The sequence below is a fragment of the Phacochoerus africanus genome, chromosome 16 (genome assembly GCF_016906955.1).
Source record: "Phacochoerus africanus isolate WHEZ1 chromosome 16, ROS_Pafr_v1, whole genome shotgun sequence".
Classification (NCBI taxonomy): domain Eukaryota; kingdom Metazoa; phylum Chordata; class Mammalia; order Artiodactyla; family Suidae; genus Phacochoerus; species Phacochoerus africanus.
Window position 1 is genome coordinate 14507275 of NC_062559.1, and position 13839 is coordinate 14521113.

Sequence of the window (13839 nt, forward strand, 5' to 3'; positions counted from 1 at the left end):
TGGCTTTGTGCAACAGGGTCTGGCTATACTGGTGGTGGGGAAGAGGGTAGGTAATCCTAGATCTTTAGACTTCAAAGCTCAGATTATGGACCATGGGCCCAGTAAAAAGTGAATTTAGCTTTTCTAAGCCATAGACTATTCTGAGTCTCGGTTCTCAAATCCATAAAGTGGAGTGAGAAAGACAGAAAGACAAGATATGGATAGTTAATAACCAGTTTACTTTAAAGTCAGTTTCAAAAAACCTATACTTCATATAATGAATGGGATTTTTAAAAGCCAGCAAGAAATATACCCACCAAAAAAGGAGCAGCAGAATAAATCCCAATGGAAAATCTGTGCCTTTCTGTGGTTGGAGTCACTTGGTCAAGAAATGATGAAATTACAAATTTTTGTAAAGGGTGTGTGTTTTGGAGTTTCTGAGGTCCAGGTCTCAGCGTGAGAGTTGAGCAAGGCCAGCCTTTAACTCCGATGAAGAATAAAGAGAAGGAAGTGGTCACGACAAGCATTCTTTCCCACCCCGGCAGCACCTCCCTGGTCTAATGTTGCCTGTCAGTCTCTTGTCTGCTGAACTTGGAATCTAGCTCTCCCAGCAAGCCTGTGCACCCAGTCCTCCCTGCAAGACCTTTGTCCTTTAACTCTCTATGGGAATGGTTGGTAAAAGTGACTTTCAGGTGGAGGTGGAGGGGGGCTGGAGCAGTCTGACCCTGCACAGAGGGCCTGTATGTGAGCAGCCCTGGCGGCTCTTGGAGCTGAGGGCCTACCGCTGGGGAGCGGTGGGAATTCTCAGTGCGGAGCAGCACTGCTGCCCTTGCCCACAGCCCAGCTACTAACTTGAGTCCTTTCGGTAACTAGGATCCATCTCGGACTAACCCACAAGAATAATGTGAACCCAGAAGAACCAAGCACCCAGACCACGCTGTCCTTTTTCCCCCATAAGCACTGTGGTTCACTTATTCAGTCATCCAACAAACAATGATTGGGTACCAACTGAATGATGAAGCTAAGCCGATGGGACAAAGAGGTATATGCTGCATTGACATTGGCTTGAGAAAGTTTCTTTTTCTCTCTTCCCTGTTAAATAAAATCATTTAGTGACCTCAATTACTTAACTACGGTTAACCTGTTTTTCCCCAGGGCAGTGTTATTCAAAGTGTGACCCAAGGATGAGCAGAAGCAGCATCAACTGAGAATTTATTAGAAGGTTCACTTCTCAGGCCCCCGTTCAGAGCCATTGAACCCATGCTTCTGGTGGTGGGGCTCAGGAATCTGTGTTTTACCAAACTTTCCAGGTAATTCTTTTTGTTTTCTTTTTCTTTTCTTTCAGTTATTTGAGGGTATAGACTCAGAAGTAGAAGTGCTGAATCATTTGGTAATCCTATTTTTAATTGTTGAGAGATCACCATGCTGTTTTCCACAGTTGCTCTTTCACTGAACCTTTTCCACAGCTGCTGAATATAAAATTCCTGTCAACAGCGCACGAGTTCTAATTTCTTCACATCCTCACCAACACTTGCAATTTTATGTTTTGTTTTTATTTTTGATAGTGGCCATCCTAAACGGTGCGAGGCGGCATGTCATTGCAGCTTTGATTTGCATTTTCCTAATGATGACTGATGTTGAACATCTTTTCATGTGCTTATTGGCCATTTGTATATCTTCTTTGGAGAAATGTCTATTCAAGTAATTTGTTCAAGTTATTTGTTTGTTTTTCTTTTTTTTAAACATGCGGCTACACCCGCAGCATGTGGGAGTTCTAGGGCCAGGAATGGAACCAGATCCATTGCAGAGACAATGCTGAGTAGTTATGCCATAGGCCACAAGGGAAGTCCTCATTTTTTCATCTTTGGATAGAGTTGTTTCTGTGTTGCGTTTTAGGAGTTCTGTATATATTCTGGATATGAGTCCCTTATCAGATATATGATTCACAAATACTATTTCATAGTCTGTGGGTTATCTTTTTACTTTTCTGATATTACGTTTCAATGCCAAAAATTTTAATTTTCATAAGGCCTAATTTGTCTATTTTTTTTGTTGTTTTTGCCCTTGCTTTTGGTATCATATGAAGAAATCATTGCCCAATCCAATGTCATGAAACTTTCTTTTAAGAGTTTTAAGAGTTTCATAGTTTTAAGTGTTATGTTTTTTACATCTTGGATCCATTTTGAGCTAATTTTACAGATAGTATTAGGTAAAGGTCTAGCTTGGTTCTTTGGAGGTGGGTACCCATCCAGATAATGCTTTCTGCTTCGGGTTGAGTAGCCCTGGTCTCTAGCACGGTCCCCCTTTGTATGGTCAAAGCCAGGACTCAGGCATGTTCTTGAGGCAGCTTGAATGAAGGGAGGACAGAAAGTCAGTCCAGGGAAGTTATTTCCTTGTAAGCATGTGAGGGTGGGAAGCTGAACTCTTCTCTTTAGCTGACATTCCATTGATGGAAACCTAGAAACATAGCCACTCGAGCTGCAAGAGAGGCTGGGAAAAGCAGTTTCTGGCTGGCTAGCTATGACCCTATCTGCAATGTTTTACTGTAGAAGAAGGAGAGACTGTGTCTTAGTGTCATGTGCGAGGCTCGGCGCTGGTGGCAGGAGATGACCATCTTCAACAAGGCCGTCCACACACTCAAACGCTGGTCGAATAAGGTGTTCCCTCCTGGTACAATGATTAAATAATGAGGTCTAAGTGTGAGTTAGTCCCCTCCAACCAGAGTGCATTAAATCGGCAAGTGTTTCACCTTTTAAAAATAGCATTAAAGTCTATGGACATTCACATCCTAAAAAGGCCACCAATGACATTGCTCCAAAGTGGGGATTGGTCAGCTCTCACCAGTGAACCAAATCAGGCCCACTGCCTGTTTTTGTAAATAAGGTTTTATTGGAACACAGCTACACCTTTTCATTTTCAAATAGTCCATGGCTGTTCTTACACTACACCCAAAGTGAGCAGTTTTGAGAGTTTGTATGGTTGACAGGATGACAGTATTTACTAGCAAGCCCCCTCACAGGAAAAATCTGCCCAGACCTTCACCACCCTTGGGCGTAAAGTTCATAAACCATTCTTGGTGGTGGGTGCTTACTAAAGGTCTTTCAGGTGGTCTTGGCTGATCCAAGGAGATACCCAAAGCTAGGCTCCTCCATCACCAAGAAGAAGTTGGGTAAGGAAACTGTTTATTCTAGGCACTGAATGATCATTAAATCTCTCTTTTTCAGCCAAGCACTGTGCTAGGCATTTAGATACATTATCCTATTTAACTCTCACAAAACCCCACGAGGTAGGAATCACAGCTGAGCCAAGCTGAGCCCCCTGGCTTCTCTCTTGTGGGCAGGGGCTATATTTTTAACAGGTCACAGGACATGGGTATATAGATAATCTATTGATACCTCAAACCCAACACATTAGAAATGAAACAGCGTCTAATTCCCTAAACTATTGCCCTGTCTTCTTTTTTAGGCTGTAAACAAACACCTATTTCATTGATTTCTTATCATTCGCAAATCTTAGATTAGTGCCCTGATGAATCCTTTCCTTATTAATTAAGTTTATTCTGGTCATTCCTGATTAAAACCTACCTTTGTCTGTTTTCCCATTTATTCAGATCCCTTCTAATCTTCCAAATCCAGTGAAACTTATTCATCTCTCTGGCTTCCCATCTTTCTGTGGCAATCCTTTCAGCTCAGCTTCGATGACATCACCCTCATGAAACCTTTGTGAACCTGCAAATGAGCACCAATAGCATTTTATTGCTCTTGCTTCTTGACACTATGCATAGTCCTCCCAGAACCATAGCTAATGACAAACTCGAGTTAAGCTCCTTAGTAGAAAGTTGGCTTCTCAAGGACCAAGAACTTTCCTTCAGGTTAGTACTGAGTCAAGATTCCATCCTAGGATCTTTGCTTATAATCTGCTCAGCACGTTTACCTAAACTGACATCTGTGAGAATTTATCGGCAAGTGTGAAACCATAGCAGAGATCTACATAGATTATGAGATGTTGATTTCCCCCAAATTATGCTTTTCTCAGGAGATATTTGGGAGTTTAATCTGAAAGTCCCTTTAGCCAAGTCTGGATACCTGATAGTTGCCAAATGATAGAACAAATTTTGACAGAAGGATGCTTCCTTGAATTTTAATAACTTAGTCGATAATTCTAAGGGGGAGATAAGATTATATTAGCACAACAATTGACTAAGCTGAAGCCGTAATTGCTCTATTGCTTTGCCCCAAGCAAAACAACATAGTCAATGTGTATATTTTGACTAAGGGGTCAAGGTAACCTCCATTCTGGACCCAGATTTTTCTTTACTAGCAGTTTGACACTTGGCAGGTCATTAAGCTTCTACAAGGCTCAATTTCCTCCCCTTTGCAACATGGAGATTATGTAATATCTGCTCCTTCTGCTTTATAGGGTTGTTGTGAGCAGAGTAAAGTGAGATAAGGTGTGTTAAAAAATTTAGTAAACTAGCTTTTGCTGATGATACCCTAAAACATGGTGGCTTATTTTTTTTTCTTTATTTTTCTTTCTTCTTCTTCTTTTTTTTTTCTTTTTTTCTTTTTTTTACAGCTGCACTTACAGCACATGGAAGTTCCCAGGTTAGGAGTGGAATCAGAGCTGCAGCTGCTGGCCTACACCACAGCCACAGCCACAGCCACGCCAGATCTGAGCTGGGTCTGCAAGAGGCTTTTGTTTTTAATTCAGTGAGTTTTACTATATTTATAATTGTATAACTATCATCACAACCTAACTTTAGAACATTTCTATCCCAAACCCCCAGCCCATCCCTCCCCCTGAATCTGCCCCCTTTGGTAATTATAAGTTTTTCAAAGTCTGTAAGTCTGTTTCTGTTCTAAAAATAAGTTTATTTACATCCTTTTTTTAGATTCCATATATCAGTAAGTGATTGCATATGATGTTTGTCTCTCACTGTCTGACTAACTTCCACTTAGTATGATAATTTCTAGGTCCATCCATGTTGCTGCAAATGAGACTATTTCATTCTTTTTGTGGCTGAGTAATATTCCATTGTATATAGGTACCACATCTTCTTTATCCACTCCTTTGTTGATGGACATTTAGGTTGCTTCCATTGTCTTGTATATAGCACTGCAATGAACATTGGGGTACACGTATCTTTTCGAATCACAGTTTTCTTCAGATAGATGCCCAGAAGTGGGATTTCTGGGTCATGTGGTAATTCTATTTTTAGTTTTTTGAGGAATCGCCATGCTGTTTTCCCTAGTGGTTGCACCAATTTACATTCCCAACAATGTAAGAGGGTTCACTTTTCTCCACACCCTCTCCAGCATTTATTGTTTGTAGATTTTTTGATGATGGCCATTCTGGCAGGTGTAAGGTGGTACCTCATAGTAGTTTTTATTTGCATTTCTCTAATACTTAGTGATCTTAAGCATCTTTTCATGTGTTTTTTGGCCATCTGTATGTCTTTGGAGAAATGTCTGTTTAGATCTTCTGCCCATTTTTTGATGTATTTTTTTTTTATATTGAGCTGCAGGAGCTATGTATATATTTTGGAGATTAATCCCTTGTCAGTTGCTTCATTTGCAAATATTTTCTCCCATTCTGTAGGTTGCCTTTTCACTTAGTTTAGGGTTTCCTTTGCAGTGCAAAACTTTTAAGTTAAATTAGGTCCCATTTCTTTGTTTTTATTTTTATTTTCATTACTCTAGGAAGTAGATCTGAGAAGATATTGCTGCAGTTTATGTCAGAGAGTGTTTGGCCTATGTTTTCCTCCAAGAGTTTTTATCGTATCTGGTCTTATATTTAGGTCTCTAATCCATTTTGAGTTTATTTTCGTGTATGGTGTTAGAGAGTGTTCTAATTTCATTCTTTTACATGTAGCTGTCCAGTTTTCTCAGTACCACTTATTGAAGGGACCATCTTTTCTCCATTGTATATTCATGCCTCCTTTGTCATAGATAAGTTGCCCATAAGTGGATGGGTTTATTTCTGGACTTTCTATCCTGTTCCATTGGTCTCTAGTTCTGTTTTTGTGCCAGTACCATACTGTTTTGTTGACCATGGCTTTGAAGTATAGTCTGAAGTTAGGGAGCCTTATTCCTCTAGCTCCATTTTTCTTTGTCAGGATTGTTTTGGCTCATAGTGGCTTATAATAACAACTATTCATTTAGCTTATGACTTTGGGGATTGGCTCAACTATGTGGTCTCATTGTTGAGCTCAGCTGATCATTGTTGGGTTCAGTGTCCATGATGCAAATTGGCTAATGCATGGGCAATCTAGGATGGCCTCAATCACATGGCTGGTGGTTGTCAAGCTGTAGGCCTGGTTAACAGGAGTAACTGAGCCGTGTGTATTCTCATCATCCAGGAGGCCATTTTGGGCGTCTTCACAGGCAGCCTCAGGGTTTAAGGGAAGACAAACTCCATTGTACCCTTGCTTTTCAAGTCTCTGCTGGTGTTGCATCACATTTCCTGATATCCCACTGGGAGAGCATTCAAAGTTCAAAGTAAGGAAGCATGGATGGACAGTCAGAGGAGGACAAGACATTATGACCACTTTTCCCACCTACCAGACCACTGCCAATTGGGATTATAGCAGAATTTCTAGCACCCAGTGAAGACAGGCTGGTCTTTTAAAAATGGTGTTAATGTCTATGAATATTCACATCCTAACAAAACCACCAATGACATTGCTCTAGAGTGGGGATTGGCAAACTCTATTCTGAGAACTGAGTAAGGCCCGCTGCCTGTTTTTGTAAATAAAGTTTTATTGGAGCACTGTCACATGCATTCATTTTCATATAGTGTATGGCTGCTCTAACACCAAGGCAGTAGAATTGATGGTAATTTTATTTTTAATTTTTTTTTAGGAAACTCTATGCCATTTTCCAACATCATCGGTAGGGGCTGCAGTGTCCGAGTCCAGTGGCAGGGGCATTGGAATCCTTTCTGGAGCCATCCCACACTGCGTTTTGGGTGTTATTCTCAGCTGAGTGGCCTTCCAAGTTTAATTCTCTGGCCTTCCCAAAGAGTCTGGGAGGCATCTGATATCCTTTAATAAATTCCTTTTTTGTTTAGACTAGCTAAGAGTGGTTTCTACTGTTTCTAACTAAGGATCCTGACACTGATTGTTTTCTAAGCCTGGGGCTCTGTGGCTTTAAACACCCTATGCTGAAGAAGGCACAATTTTTGTTTTACTTTTTGCAAATAAAATGTTTAGTTCACCTTGGTATGCATTCATATAGTCCAATTAGGCTTTCATACACAAGCTCTGGATGCTCCAAATATCAGAGATGGTTTGAGAAAAGAAGGAAAGCAAATTCTATTTCTCCCATTTAGAAAACATTTGAATTTTGTTTGAAAAATCTAAGCTCACTAGCTCCACTCAGTGTCCTGCTGAACTCATGTGGCACCATATTAACTTGCAAAAAAATGAAAATGAAACTTGCTCATTTGGCAAGTTTTATAGTTTTGTGTCTATGGTTAGCTTTTTATTCAAATTTTCAATGAATTTTTTAATATGGTGTAAAGGTCTGACTTCATTCTTTTGCATGGGGATACCCAGTTTTCCCAACATCATTTGCAAAGAAAGAAGCTGTCCCTTCCCCATTGTATAGTCTTGGCACTATCATCAAAAATCGTTTGGCTATATATCCACTCTCTATTCTGTTCAGTTGGTCTGTACGTCTGTCTTTAGGCCAGTCCCAACGGCCTTGGTTACTATTTCATTGTAGTATGTTTTGAAATCAGGAAGTGTGAGCCCTCCAATTTTAGTCTTCTCTTTCAAGACTGTTTTAGCTATCCAGGATCCTATAAGATTCAGTTTTAAGATTTTTTTCTATTTCTGCAAAAAAAAAAAAATGCTATTGGGATTTTGCTAGGGATTGTACTGAATCTGTAGGTCACTTTTGATAATATAAACATTTTAACAACATTAAGTCGTCCAGTCCACGAGCATAGATGCCTTTTCATTTGTTTCTTTGATCTTTTTTAGCAATGTTTTGTAATATTCAGTGTACAGGTCTTTCGTCTCCTTGGTTAAGTTTATTCCCAAGTATTTTATTCTTTCTGATGTGATAGTGAATGAGATTTTTTTCTCAATTTCCTTTTCATATTGGTCATTATTAGTGTATAGAAACACAGCTGATACTATATCCTGAAAATTTGTTGAAATCATGTCTTGATTTTAAGAATTTTGTGGACTCTTTAGGCTTTTCTACGTACAAAATCATGTCATCTGTGAACAGAGATCATTTTACTTCTTCCTTTCCACTTTGGGTGCCTTTTATTTCTTTTTTGATATCAGAGAAATGCTGCCCTCATGGAATGAGTTTAGAGTATCCCCTCATCTCAGATTATTTGGAAGAGTTTAAGAAGTATTGGTGCAACAGAAGAAAGGCTGGGGGAAAAATGTAATTGTAATGTATACATGTAAGGATAACCTGACCCCCTTGCTGTACAGTGGGAAAAAAAAAAGTACTGGTATTAATTCTTCTTTAATTCACTTTAATTCTTGTTTAAATCTCCAGTGAAGCCATCTGGTCCTGGACTTTTCTTTGCTGATAGGCTTTTGCTTATTCCTCCAACTTCCTTACTAGTTATAAGTCTCCTTAGATTTTTAAATTTCCAATGAATCTGTGTTGGCAAGTTGTATGTTTCTAGGAATGTATCTATTTCTTACAGGCTATTCAATCTGTTGGCATATAATTTTTCATAGTGGTCTATTACAATCCATTTTATTTCTGACATGTCAGTTTCAATGTCCCCATTTCATTTCCAAGTTTAATAATTTGAGTCTCATTTTTTTCTTAGTTATTCTACCCGTGGGTTTTTTAATTTGGTTGGTCTTTTAAAAACTCAATTTTAATTTTTAATATTGTTTTCTATTCTCTATCTCTGCTCTAATTTGTATCATTTCCTTCTGCTAACTTTTGGTTTAGTTTTTTTTTTTTATAGTTCCTTGACATTTAAAAGTAGATTGTCGATTTGAGATCTTTCTTCTTTTTCATGTAAACACTTGCCACAATAAACATTCTTCTTAGTAGTGCTTTCACTGTATCGCATACATTTTGGTATATGTTGTGTTTTCATTTTATCTCCAGATATCTTCTAAATTCCCTTGCGATATCTTCTTTCACTTGCTGGTTGCTGAAGAGTCAATTATTTATTTCCACATTTTAGTGGATTTGCCTGTTTTCTTCCTGCTATTGATTTCTAGTTCCCTTCCATATGGTTGAAGAAGATATTGTATATGATTTCAATTTTCTTAAATTGGTTAAGACTTATTTTGTGGTTTAACATGTGGTCACATGGTGGATAACATTCCATGTGCACTTGAGAAGAATGCATTCTGCTGTTTGGAGTGGAGAGTTTTGTGTATGTATGTTAAGCCCAATTGGTCTAATTGTGTTGTTCAAGCCCTCTGTTTTCTTACTTATCTCCTATCTGGTTTTTCCATCCATAGCTTAAAGGAAGAATTGCAGTCTCCCACTCTTACTATGCTGCTGTCCGTTTCTCCCTCCGTTTCTCCCTCCACTTCTGTCAATGACGCATATATTTGGGGACCTTAATCTCTCTTTTTTTTTTTGTTATTGTTGTTTTTGTTTTGTTTTTTGCTTCTTAGGGCCACACCCACAGCATTTGGAGGTTCCCAGGCTAGGGGTCTAATCAGAACTACAGCTGCCAGCCTACACCACAGCCATAGCAACACTGGATCTGAGCCACATTCTCAACCTACACCTCAGCTCACGGCAACGTTGGATCCTTAACCCACTGAGCGAGGGCAGGGATCAAACCGGCAGCCTCATGGTTCCTAGCTGGATTTCTTTAGCTACCGGCACGACAGAACTCCTTAATCCCTCTTTAAATATGATAGGATTTATGATTCTTATAGGGATTATATCCCCCAATAGTTGACTGTAAATCTTGCCTTGGGGAGACTGTTCATATAGCCGAAACTCTTCAGTGGCAATGAGAGCTTGGGCCCCTGGACCACTCTTCCGCTTAGAAGACCATCCATAGTTTCCATACATCACACCATCCCACTGGCTTCTGCCTCCTTCTCCAAAAGTGTATCATGATGCGTCACAACTCATAACTATTTTCAAGCTGACATTGTTATGTTTCTTAAACACCATTTACTGCCTCAGCGCGGACACACACACAGACATCTTCATTTAAAGTTTAGTATGTGTGAAATGTTTTCAAAGAACTCCATAACCATTCTTGATGTATGGTGATTTTCGTTCATGTAAAGTGGCTTTACATATTTAAAAAATTTTTTTTAAGCAATCCATTTTCTATTTTTTAATTTAATTTTTTTTCAGCTGCCCCCATGACATATGCAAGTTCCCAGGCTAGGGATTGAATCTGAGCTGGAGCTGCAGCATTGCTGGATCCTTAACCCACTGTGCCAGGCCAGGGATCAAACTGGCATCTCCAAAGAGACAAGCCAGATCATTAACCCACTGTGCCACAGTGGGAACTCCCATATTTTAAAATATTTTTTGTTATGAAGTTATATTTGTCAAGTACAATGTTTGTTAGCTTGACTGATATTTTAAAATATTTGGACAAATAGTGTGTGGCTCTTTACTGTGCTCTTGTATTGGGCCTCACAGACATTCAAGATGGGCCTGGAGAGCAGTTATATGAACAAAATTGTTTATCAAAGCAGAACATTGGAAACATCTAACCGTTTCCCTTTGGGATGTTTAAATTCTATCTAAATCATGAAACAGTATTTATCCATATAATAATATTTTTGAAGCCTATGAAGCATGAAGAAATGCTTATGAATAAAATACAAAATCAAATATAAATTAAGAATATCTATGTGAAAATACTTATAGAAAGAATTGATGAAATAGTTATCAAGATTATAGGATTAAGGAGTTCACTTATTTTCAAAATATACTACAACATTTAACTCCATAGTTTGAATAAAAAGCGAGAACATGATTCATTAAATAACCTGTTTCCACAGCATTCTAGCAGCTGCCTACGGAGAAATGCTGAGCTGAAGGGCCACTCAGCCTCACCTGCCTTCCTGTCCATCGGCAGCAAGTTTCCATGTCTGCTTCCAGGGATGGGCACAGTGGGAAGATAGCCACAAAGCTCAGTATAAAGATCAAACATCTGCTAGACAAGAAATATTTTAAAGAGTAAATCTACAGAAAAATGGACAGTGCGATACTCAAGAGGGATAAACTGGGGGGATTCTGGAAAGTAAGTTTGCATGACCTTGCCTGGCATCCATCTTCATGAGCCAGAGAACTTGAATTCACTCAATTCTTCTGCCAGAAGGAACAGGTGAGATCCAGCACAGGTAAATCAGAGGGCTCTGTGGGAGCCTAAGAATCCTGAGGGATAAGCAGATGTTAGGCAGGAAATAAAAAGAGAGCAAAGGGGGGCAGGTGATGGAGAGGAGACAAATGCAAAGGCAGAAGCTGAAAAAATTGCTGGTGCCTTGCAAAGTCTGCGTGAAGTTCTGTGTGGTAGACCTTTGGGAAAGTCACCCTAGCAAATCTTTCAGAAGATTGGTGGACAGTTAAAGTGGAGGCAGAGAGATCAGCTAGAAGACTGTTCAAGTGTTTAAAGAGAGAAAAGCTGTGGATGTGACTCAAGGCCTGAGCAGTGGAGATGGAGAGGAGATGAATTTGCAAAGTATGAGGAGAGAGAATCAATAGGACTCAATAAGTACTCAGAAGAAGGAAAGTCAAGGGTGATGCCAAGTGCTGCCCAAATATCTGAGCGTATCTATAGGACCAGTGTTGCCAGACAAGTCTCCAGAAAGCAACAAGGACTTGGTATTCGTTTATATTTCAGATTGAAAACTATCTGCCTCTTTCCCAGGTTACAGTCCCATGGGGATCCACGATGTTTATATTTTATGCTTACACAGGCTGAGCTCTGTAGTTACATAATCAGAGAAAGAAATCCCACAATCAGTTCCAGGACTCTTTAGACCTGACCTTTTGTAAATAGCCAGAGCAAGAGTTATAGTCAAATCCAGAGGCATTTATGAATAAATACTGACCCCCAGTGTCTAGATGCAGAAATAAAGATTACATAAAGATTTAAAATACCAAGATTATAGGGAGACTACTTGGACTTCCAGCTACAAATCCAATTCAGAATCCCTGAGTGCTTCAGAGACAAAAATATGAATATTTTACTATACCAATGGCTAGTGGCTGTCTGGAGAACTCTAGTGAATATTCTGTAGAATAAGTGTGAGAATGGATTAAAAGGCCCCAATCGTGGGTGTATAACTACGTGATGGCCTTGACCCTCTCTGCTCCAAAGTCCAGGTTTAACTGTTCCAAAGATTCTTCTCACTAAAAGGATAGATTTTATGCAAATAATGTGACTGATGGAAAAATCTAGCTGTATCTCATTCCCCACCTGGGTCAACATTACATCAGGAGTTCCCGTCGTAGCTCAGTGGAAATGAATCTGACGCGTATCCATGAGGACACAGGTTCGATCCCTGGCCTCACTCAGTGGGTAAAGGATCTGGTGTTGCCATGAGCTACAGTGTAGGTTGCAGATGAGGCTCTGAACTAGCAATTGCTGTGGCTATGACGTAGGCCAGCGGCTACAGCTCTGATTTGACTCCTAGCCTGGGAACCTCTATGTGCCCTGGGTGTGGCCCTAAGAAGACAGACAAACAAACATTACATCAAATGGCATTTCCTGCTTCCTCTCAAGTGGATGCAGGGTAGCGTGGTGGGCAGGTATGCTCTTTTCACTGTGTGGCTAGATGAATTCATGAAAAACTCTTGAGTAAACTCTGCAGCAAAATAGCCCCTTTGGCTGGAGTTGCTTCATGGTGAGAAAGTGACCCTCCAACACCTTGGCCTGTAGTTGCTGCAGCTGCTGTCAGAGGGCGTCTCTTTTCCACACACTGGAAACTGGGTGCTAGCCCTTTGGAGACAAGCTTATGTCACATTCTGGTCTATACTGAAGTTTTTAAGGACTTGGCTTTGCAGAAAATTAAATGAAGCTGTCTTGAAAAGGTAGAGCTTCCTTTGTGAAAATAGCACCTTTTTTTTTTTTTTTTTTTTAAACAGGGTCTTTTTAATGAATCTTATTTTTAAAGTAGGAAAAGATTTAAGTCTTAAGTGGCCAGCCCTAATGTAAATAAAAGGCACACCCTTGGTACCAACAGACCCCATGTGACTTCTGTCTGGGGCAATGCGAAACATGCATTACAAGCTATTGCCTCTCATCAGTCTTAGGAGAAGGAAGCAGAGAGGAAGAGTAGAGACCACAGCTCCTTGGAGGTCACACAGATTCAAGCTGGGCTATGACACTGAGCTGAGTGATACAAAGGCCACTTGGGAGGTGGTTGCTACAAAGAGAAAATCCAACGAAACAGAGGCCCAGAGATTAAGTAGAGATTAGGAGCCAAACAGTGGCTTTAAGAAGGGTAGGATGCTACCCTAAAGCGTTAAGGGATTAAACTAGAAGGTTGCGCATAAGGAGAAAGAAATCCCATGGCGTTTGTTCAGCTACAAGGTGATGGCAACCATAACCCTGCCTGTGACTTGTATTAGCAGAGAAGCTACTTGTTGTTCTGATGCATAACTGTAGCACCAGACCTAGCGGAAATACAACAAATGTACAACTTGTTTCTTTACAATATAATATAATACAGACTTACGAAGTTTTTCCTTTACCCAACAGACATTTCAAAAAGAATAAAAAGCGCAGAAACCGGGCACCTTTATCCAGGCGCTGCATCTAGCAAAATATGTTTTAGTGACTGACTTAATTCAAGTTTGCTTTAGTTGCTTCTTTTCAATTTTTTTTCCTCCTGTCACTTTTTCTGGTTTTATTTTGAAAAATGTCAAAGCTACAGAAAAG